Source organism: Leptodactylus fuscus, chromosome 4 (genome assembly GCF_031893055.1).
Source record: "Leptodactylus fuscus isolate aLepFus1 chromosome 4, aLepFus1.hap2, whole genome shotgun sequence".
NCBI lineage: Eukaryota > Metazoa > Chordata > Amphibia > Anura > Leptodactylidae > Leptodactylus > Leptodactylus fuscus.
In genome coordinates, this window is record NC_134268.1 from 89,538,238 (window position 1) to 89,547,799 (window position 9,562).

At 43.3% G+C, this 9,562-nt stretch overlaps 1 protein-coding gene across 1 annotated transcript in view; it reads right to left on the reverse strand.

Annotated features, from left to right (window-relative positions):
• F13A1 (coagulation factor XIII A chain) overlaps positions 1-8,439 on the reverse strand; it is a 142,289-nt gene extending 133,850 nt beyond the window's left edge. Inside the window, exon 1 of the mRNA XM_075270787.1 lies at positions 8,417-8,439. The gene's annotated coding sequence lies outside the window, so the exon portion shown is untranslated. The remainder of the gene's footprint in view (positions 1-8,416) is intronic.
• Positions 8,440-9,562: the final 1,123 nt, after the last annotated feature.

The window sequence follows — 9,562 nt, forward strand, 5'->3', positions numbered from 1 at the left end:
TTTTCTGGAGGGTGCCAAACATAGAATCACAGTGTTAACTGACCATAAAAACCTGTTATACTTAGATAACGCTAAGAGGTTGAATCCCCGTCAGGCGCGGTGGGCGCTGTTCTTCACCAGATTTAATTTTATAGTTACCTATCGTCCAGGGTCTAAAAATATTAAGGCCGATGCCTTGTCCAGGAGTTTTGGAATTTGTAGAATCCCAAATGAAGAACCTGAAAATGTCCTCTCTCCTGGGGTAGTTGTCGCAACCCTGACTCCAGATCTGATGTCTGCTCTTGCGGATGCACAGGGGTCCGCCCCTGATGCCTTGCCACCCGGTAAGCTCTTTGTCCCGGGTCACCTTCGTTTGAAAGTTCTGGAAGAGGTCCACTCCTCGGTACTAGCTGGTCACCCGGGCGTTGCTGGCACTGGTTATTTGTTGTCTCGCACCTATTGGTGGCCGTCCTGGCAACGTGATGTCAAGGGGTTTGTACAAGCCTGTGAAACCTGTGCTAGGGCAAAGGTTCCCCGACAGCTCCCAGCAGGACTATTGCATCCACTCCCTTTACCCAGCAGACCTTGGTCCCACTTATCAATGGATTTTGTCACTGACCTTCCCCCCTCCAAGGGAAAGTCCGTAATCAGGGTGGTGGTGGATCGTTTTACTAAAATGTGCCATCTTATAGCGTTAAAGAAATTAGACACAGCAAAATGTCTTGCAGGGTTGTTTATCCGACATGTCTTACGTCTTCATGGTATACCCTCAAACATAGTGTCAGACAGAGGGGTACAGTTCGTGTCGAAATTTTGGAAAGCATTCTGCCACAAGTTGGGTATCTCACTGTCCTTTTCCTCAGCTTTTCATCCAGAAACTAATGGGCAGACTGAGAGACTTAATCAGTCACTAGAACAATATCTTAGGTGCTTTGTTTCAGAGTGTCAAGAAAAGTGGACTGGTTATTTGCCTATGGCCGAGTTCGCTCTCAATAATCATGTTAGTGCTTCGACACGTCTGTCCCCCTTCTACTGTAATTACGGTTTTCACCCCAGATACTCCTCTGGAACTGGTAACAAATCAACCTTCTCTTCAGTGAAAGACATGGCTAATATTTTGCGCACAATTTGGGCAGGGACTTTAGAAACTCTAAAGGAATCCCAACTCAAACAGGTAAAATATGCCAACAAAAAGCGCCGCCCCGGACCTGATTATGCTGTTGGTGATAAAGTGTGGCTATCAACTAAAAATCTCCGTCTTCGTGTACCATCAGCAAAGTTCGCCCCACGATTCATTGGTCCATATCCCATCACTGAAATAATCAATCCTGTGTCATTTAGGTTGTTACTCCCTAGTTCTCTTCATATTCATCCGGTTTTTCATAAATCCTTATTAAAGAAATATATTCCCGCTGTAGTTGCTCGTTCTCCTCAACCAGTGGTCGTTCAAGGAGAGTTGGAGTTTGAGGTGGAGCGAATTATTGATTCTCGCAAAGTGCAGAATTCTCTCCAATATCTTGTACATTGGAAAGGATATGGCCCAGAGGAGCGAGTTTGGGTTGCTGCCAGAGATCTGCACGCTCCCAGATTGGTGGAAGAATTTCATCACTCTTATCCCACCAAGCCAGGAGGTCCGGGTGAGGGTCCGGAGGTCCCTCCTCAAGGGGGGGGGGGTACTGTCAGGATCCGGAGATGCCGTGGCATTCCTGCTATGCGGCGCATGCCCCGGAGGCGTGTCAGTGACTCCTCTGGCTGTTTTTTAGTGCACTAAGGGGTTAAGTTGCCTCCTTGGTGTCAGTTTGACTGGCAGGCTGTCTGGCCAGTCATTCCCATCTGTGATGGGTGGGGTTGTAGCCCTGTTCCTATTTAACTCCACTCGCCCACCTTCATTTGCCTGCTATAGGTTCTATATAGTTTGGTATTGCCAGTTTCTGTATACTTGTACTCTTGCTACTAACACTTAATCTTTGTTTTCCCTTCCTGTTCCTTGCCTGTTTAGTTTTCCCGTTCATTTCAGTATTCTACTTCTTACCTTTACTTACTACTGGTCTAGCTTGAACTCTGTACAGCTATTGTTCTCTGTTACCTGCCCCTACTAGTAATTCTCTGTTTACATCTCAGCCCCTGGTAGGGTAATTATAGGGAATCTATTTAGGTTCCTGTTAGGGGCGCCCTTGTAAGGATGTTACTCTGACGCTAGGCAGGTTCAGTCAGGGATTCTTATAGGGAAAGTTTCCCAACCTGTTTCCGCCCACGTTCCAGGACTTGCACCCAGCCGTCACCAATCCAGGTCAGTGTCTTACACAATCCTATTCACTATACAGCATGGAATCTAACAATTGAACGCTTTAATTGTTAGAATCCACACTGTGTAGTGAATCACTAAGTAGCCAGAGGATTTTTTTTTTATCCTCTGGCTACTTAGTCCCCCCTGGTGTCCACTTACCTGCAGAGATGGCTGCTCCAGTGTTCTTCTTCACCTCGCTGCTGTTCTTCTCGCCTCGCTGCCCCCTGTCTCCCAGGTTAGGAGAGTGTGGGCGGGTACTGGGAGGGGAGACGTCACGTCTCCCCGTCCTGTACCTACCCACACTCTCCTAAGCCACAAGCCCCGCCTTCCTAGCTCTTTAAACATTAACCTGGGAGGCGGGGCAGTGAGGCGAGAAGAGCAGCATGGAGCGGCAGCGAGGCGAAGAAGAACACCGGGACCGGAGCAGCCATCTCTGGAGGTAAGTAGCTACTAGAGATGTTACTTTAGTCTCCCATTAGACTGAATGGAGGCAGCCGGCACACAGGGGGTTAAGGCTGTGTGTCGGCTACTTCCATTCATTCTTATGGAACCGCAGCGGAGCCTTCACACTGAGTATACGCTCCGCTCAGAATGAACGGAGCGTATACTCAGTGTGAAGGCTAAGCAAAGCATTGTGGGAAATACTACCAATCTCGATCCCACCTAAAAAGATCGTGTTCGGAATTCCGATCGCAATCGTGAAATTTTCTCGATCACCGATCGGAATCCGATCTTTTCCGAACGCGATCGCTCAACCCTATTCATCATATGTCAAATCTGTCCACGTCAGAATTTTCATTTTTCTGTTCTTATGATGGAACAGCAAAAGAGAAATCCCAGGAGAAACATAAGCATAACTTTAATGAGGTTTTCCAGTTTGATATTAGATAAAACCTAATAACAGTACAATATACAAGTTATTCACCTTTCTGATATAATTTTTTTTTTTTAACTGGAATATTTATTAGAATTTTTTCAGCATTAACATAGACCAGGAAGGATAGATGAAAAAGTACAAAGTGGTTTACATGGAAAGTCCAAGTGCATACAGCAAGCAGTAGGCAAAAAGAAATAACAAGGCAGTCAGACCAAAGACAGGCACATATGGAAAAGACAGGGAAGAAGGGAGGGGGGAGCAATTGCAGAGATGTCACAGATTTCTCAGTATACAGGAGTCCCACAGGGCCCAGATGGCATCAAAGGTAGGTACAGTATTGTTGAGAGAAGTATTGTTGACAAGCATTCAAAATTAGGAATATCCTTGACTCTTGCAAGGAAGTCAGTGTCTGAGGTAGGGGCAGTATATTTCCAACACAGGGCAATTAAAGTTTTGACCACTGTGCAGGGATATAAGAACAATCAGGCAGACTTCATGCCCTTCTGTCTAGTAGGCAAATTGAGCAGGTACATCAGGGGATCAACTGTATGAGCAGCCCACCCATAATTCCCTTAACCCTCCTCCAGAAATCACGTATCAGGGGCAGGTCCAGAATGTATGGTAAAGCATACTCACCTTGGAGAGACATCTCCAACATACTTGGAATATAGTGGGATTCAGGGAGTGTAGTAAAGCCAGTGTATGGGAGTAATGCATGAGAAACTTGAACTGCGTCTCCCGGAATGTCACACAGGATGAAGATTTTATAGCAAACGGCCATAAAGGTGAGGGAGGGGTGCTCCTTCCAGACAGAAAAGGAGTTGGTAAATGGTAGAAATTAACCCCTTTGTACAGGTGTTTGCCTTGCATAGTCTCTCAAATGTTGTAGAGAGTGAAACCTTTAGGGAGCCAAACAAGGTTGTAGCCGCTCAGTTTGGGGAATGTACAACTCCACCAAAAGATAGTCAAAAGGCCTGATCTTCAGCCCCCGTGGGTTCACTATATCAGCTAAATGAAATAGGCTCATCCTAGACAAGGGATAAAACATGGAAGAAGACAGGCCCTCCAGGGGGAGTGGGTTATACAGGAAAGAAATCATAGATGAATTACGGGATGTAAGAGGGAACAATCTAGCACAAGTAACCTAAATGGCCGTAATAAAATGAATCAACTCAAGTATGGGAGGCAGAAAGGGCAGGGGAGATTGGGCCTTCAAGAGAGCATTAGGATATACCAGGGCGTGCAGCATCGCACCTCTAATGAGGCAAGCCAACCATCTCGGGCAGCGCTCCGGAGGGGGCGGCAGCATGTGCGATTTTTTTTTTTTTTTTCTTTTTTACTTTTTTTCGCTAAATTAATGCAGGAGAGCTGCTGCTCTCCTGCGCTGGTTAAGACATCTGTGTCTCAGCACTGAAAAGACCCCTGAGTATAATAATAGTTCATGGATGTGCAACTGTGGGGCATAATAGAGCTTGAAGGGTCCACTGTGGCCCCTGTAACCTCTATTATGCCCCACAGCGCATAATATAGGCTGCAGGGGCCGCTGTGGAGATGTGAGGAGTCAAAGATGTCTGTGTTTCAAACTTTTACAGAGTCAAGTCACAGCTGCAAGAAGTGGTCCTGGTGGTCCAAAGGGAAGAGTCGGGAAATGTGGGAAGACGTCTCCTGTGAGTATTACTTCACAAAATATTACTGCATTGTATTTATTGTAATGTTACCGCTAGCATCCCCAACCCCCCCCCCCCCCCCCCCGCTGTCTGAGGCAGACGATCACAAGATAAATAACACACACACCCGCCCTGGACTGGGGGGGGGGGCGTCTTTTGATCATCCACCTCAGGCAGTAGAGAGGCTAGGTTCACCACTGAGGGTGCACCACAGCTTTTCAATCTCCATCCATTTAGTATAAACTTGCGATGCAACCCACAATGGAATATAACGCAGATGAGTGGCCTAGAAATAGTGGAGAAGATGTGGAACTGTGAGGCCTCCAAACCCCCTAACCACCAACATGAACGATCTGGGAATGGGATGACGCTTACCATTCCAAATAAAGTGGAATTTGGCCTGCTGGAGATCATGAAGATCTGAGAGAGGATCTGACACCAGAAGGATTTCAAAAAAGTAAAATAGCTTAGGAAGGAGGGTCATCTTCACTGCAGTAATCCTACCCAGTAGGAAGATATGCAGAGGCCACCACTTATCCAGGAGCAATTCCAGGTCATGGAGTTGTTTAGGGTAGTTTGTTTTATACAAAGTAGAGTAGGATGAGGATATATGGATGGCCAAATATTAAATAGATTGCTTTTGCCAATGAAAGTCTAAATTGGCCTGGAGGAAATGAATAGTTGCATTAGGACCCTGTTGGCGAACCTATGGCATGCGTGGCGAACCTATGGCGCCATCACCATGATTGCTCACTAATGGGTAATCCAGTAAAGGATTCCCCGTTAGTTAGCAATCTCTTCGTTCAGCTGTGTGTGCACTGACCACGGCTTACACTGACTGCAGAGTGTAACCTCTGCCCCAATGCAGGCGTGATAACATAAGTCATCAGTGCCTGCAACCAGAAGAAGGAGGATGCTTTTCGTGGGACTGCAGCCATACTGGGTAAGTAGCATAAACTACTGTGTAGAGGCCCACTGTGGAGCATATAATACTGTTTGGAGGCCACTGTGGAGCATATAATACTATGTGGTGGCCCACTGTGGAGCATACAATACTTTATGGAGGTCCACTGTGGAGTTTACAATACTATGCAGGGACCACTGTGGAGCATATAATACTGTGTTGGGGCCCACTGTGGAGCTTATAATACTGTGGGGTGGGGGCACTGTGGAGCATATAATACTGTGTGGGGGCCCACTGTGGAGCATACAATACTGTGTGGGGGCCCACTGTGCAGCATATAATACTGTTTGGAGGCCACTGTGGAGCATATAAATACTATGTGGGGTCCCACAGAGGAGCATACAATACTGTGTGAGGGCCCACTGTGGAGTTTACAATAATATGCAGGGACCACTGTGGAGCATATAATACTGTGTAGGGGCCACTGTGGAGCATATAATACTGTGTATGGGCCCACTGTGCAGCATATAATACTGTTTGGAGGCCACTGTGGAGCATATAAATACTATGTGGGGTCCCACTGTGGAGCATACAATACTGTGTGAGGGCCCACTGTGGAGTTTACAATACTATGCAGGGACCACTGTGGAGCATATAATACTGTGTGGGGGCCCACTGTGGAGCATATAATACTGTGTGAGGAGCCACTGTGGAGTATATAATATTGGGTGGGGGCCCACTGTAGAGCATATAATATTGTGTGGGGGTCCATTGTGGAGCATATAATACTGTGTGGGGGCCCACTGTGGAGCATATAATGCTGTGCGAGGGTCACTGTGGAGCTTATAATACTGTTCAGGGGCCACTGTGGAGCATATAATACTTTGGGGGCCACTGTGGAGCATATACTACTGTGTGTGAGCCTCTGTGGGCATATAATATTGTGTGGAGGCTACACTGAAGCATATAATACTGAGGGGGGCCACGCTGGAGCATATAATACTGTATGGGGACCACTTCAGAGCACATTGTTATGTGTGTGGGTCATTCACTATTTATATCACATAGTATCTGTTTTATAGCAGACGTGATATTATTAAATGCTGTAATAACTTTGCACGGTAACTATAAAACAGATCCTGGTTAATTTAAGGTTAAATCGCTGTATTAGCACTTTGCGATAATTTTGTGGATTTTGGGTTGCAGTTCAGGCACTCAGTCTCTAAAAGGTTCGCAATCACTGCCCTAGGAATATGCAGGGGGAGGGGCTCGGTCTTGGAGGGATTAATCTTATAACCCAAAAGACTACTGTAGTCACAAAGTACCACCATAAGGTTGGGAAGGGAGATAGGAATGTTTGTGAGGGTAAGGAGGACACCATCCACAAAATGACTAATTTTAAAATCTCTAACCCTGACTCCAATATCTGCAATGTCTGGGTGTAAGCGTATCATAACTGCCAGTGGTTCTATACACAGGGCAAAAATAAGAGGGGCAGGGGACATCCCTGGCGATTTCCATTCCTGATGGGGAAGGAGTTTGAGGATTCTGATATACTTTATCTTTTAATATCTCTTCATTTTTATCTCTTTATGTTAATTTGCTGTCAGGGAATGAGATCACATTTACATTCAGAGGCTGCAACAACAGTCCTGCACTCAGTTTAGGAGTAGGCACAATGCTATCCAGTTTAGGCAATGCTATGTGAGCTGAGTAGCCTGGGCATCAGATACGTTGTTTGCAAACTACCAAGAGATCCTACAAGAGCTCCTGATGTATTGCCAAGACTACATACAGTTGTATCCATTGGAATAGCATTGCACTAATTTATTCCGTAAACTAGTAGCTTAAAAATCATAAGCAACTGAAACGAAGGATGCTAGAAAGCTGCATAATGTATTCATTTATACAGGGATTAAGCATTATATACAGTACATGACATCCAATTAGAAAAGCCCCATAACTAGGTAAAAAGGGTTCATTACATTGTCATGGTTGTGCCTGTTTTAGTTATGTGGTAACTGTCCCCTGCACAGACACTGATATGTAACAATTTCACAATCACACAACTTCTACTATGAAGAAGAATAACAAAATATCATATATCAATCAAAACGCAAAAATGGTGCAGAAATATGGTGAGCATCTTTATAATGGCAATGGAAATTTTTCATCGACATGTCCATAAATAATCTGTATATAAGCATCATATTTTGATTTCAAAACCAGATGATTATATAGATGTGAGTGGCACTTTATAGGCAGCGCTCATGTCTTCCAATGGAAGAGGTTGGCTACAGATTACCATATTCTGTATCAATCATTGATTGTAGTAGTAGAAGTAATGCTCTCTTCTTTTCCAAAAAAAGAAGTTCAGCAGCAGCTACAGTATATAGTTAGCAGTTTATATTCCTGCTGCAAATCATACTGTATATTATATATTATAATTAGAAATATATTTCAGATGCTGCAGGAATAGAGTATTTCATGTTACTCCATGGTGGAAAGGACTTTTTTTCTTTCCAAGAAGTTCTGCAACAGTTATATGTGTAATACGTAGTGTAATATAACATATACTATAATTTATTAAAATAATTCAGTAATCTCTAAAATTGTACTCAGCCTGTGACCTTCATGGTAATTCATGAAATTAAAATATATTTTCAGCTGCAGGATTTATAATAGTAAGAGAGTTCTCATACCTTGTCTTCTACTGGTTGCTTTAGATTTTTGCTCCCATAAGAATTAACACTGTCTTGTAAAAGTCTCTTTTTAGTAAAACCTCCCCTTCCCACCCACTACCTCCACCAAGGCCTCATTGGTTTCTCCTCTCTGTGATCTCCACCCATTCCAGCTGACTAATTATTATCACATTGCTCGGCTGCTTTCAACATAGTCCTCTATGAATAATATGGTCCATGCCTGCAAAGAGGAAACAGATGACAATTATGGGCCACAAACATAGGAATTGTTGTTTCACTTGTAAATACTTTAAATGTTTGTGTTTAATAGGATACATACAATGCTCTAACAATGTGTAATGTGCTGTTTAATGTACTTACTGATGCAGAAGATCGATATATACAAAAGATAGATAGATAGATAGATAGATAGATAGATAGATAGATAGATAGATAGATAGAGGCATAGATACTGTACTATTAATGTATCAGAAAAGTATACACTTACTGTACATTTAGGTGACATCTACATCTTAGCTAGATGTTTATATTAGATATTAAGTATTATATTAAGTATTATTTCAATAAGACGTGTTTTATGGGAATCATTTCATTTTCTTATATTATTATTATTATTATTTATTATTAATTATTATTGTTGTTATCATTATTATTTCAAACAAAAATGAAATCAACAAATAGACAAAGATTACATAAACCAGAACTTCCATTGCACACTGAAAGAGTCTAGATCCAGATTATACAAGCAGGGCATAGAGGAAAATTGTTAGATAGAAAATCCTAGATGTTGGAGAATCTGTGGGAAAATTAAGTTTCCTGCATTTCCTTCATTACTTTTAAGAAATTATACTTAATAACTTAATAGTGATATGACTAATAGACACATATAATTAAATTCCTCAGTATACAACACATGTATATGTTATTGAAGCACTGTACATCAATGGTGAACCTATATGTAGGGACTAGCTGTGAGGGGTACAGAATTAGTAGTTTCTTCTGGGTCCTTGGGTGTGAGGGGAACTAAAATCCTATTTTCCACAAGACACTAATTTTGTTCTTTTCAACTATGCCTCAGTCAGGTCCACTTTAACCATAAGACCAATGGTGTATATGTTGGTAGCAGGGGCCCCCTTAACCACCCGG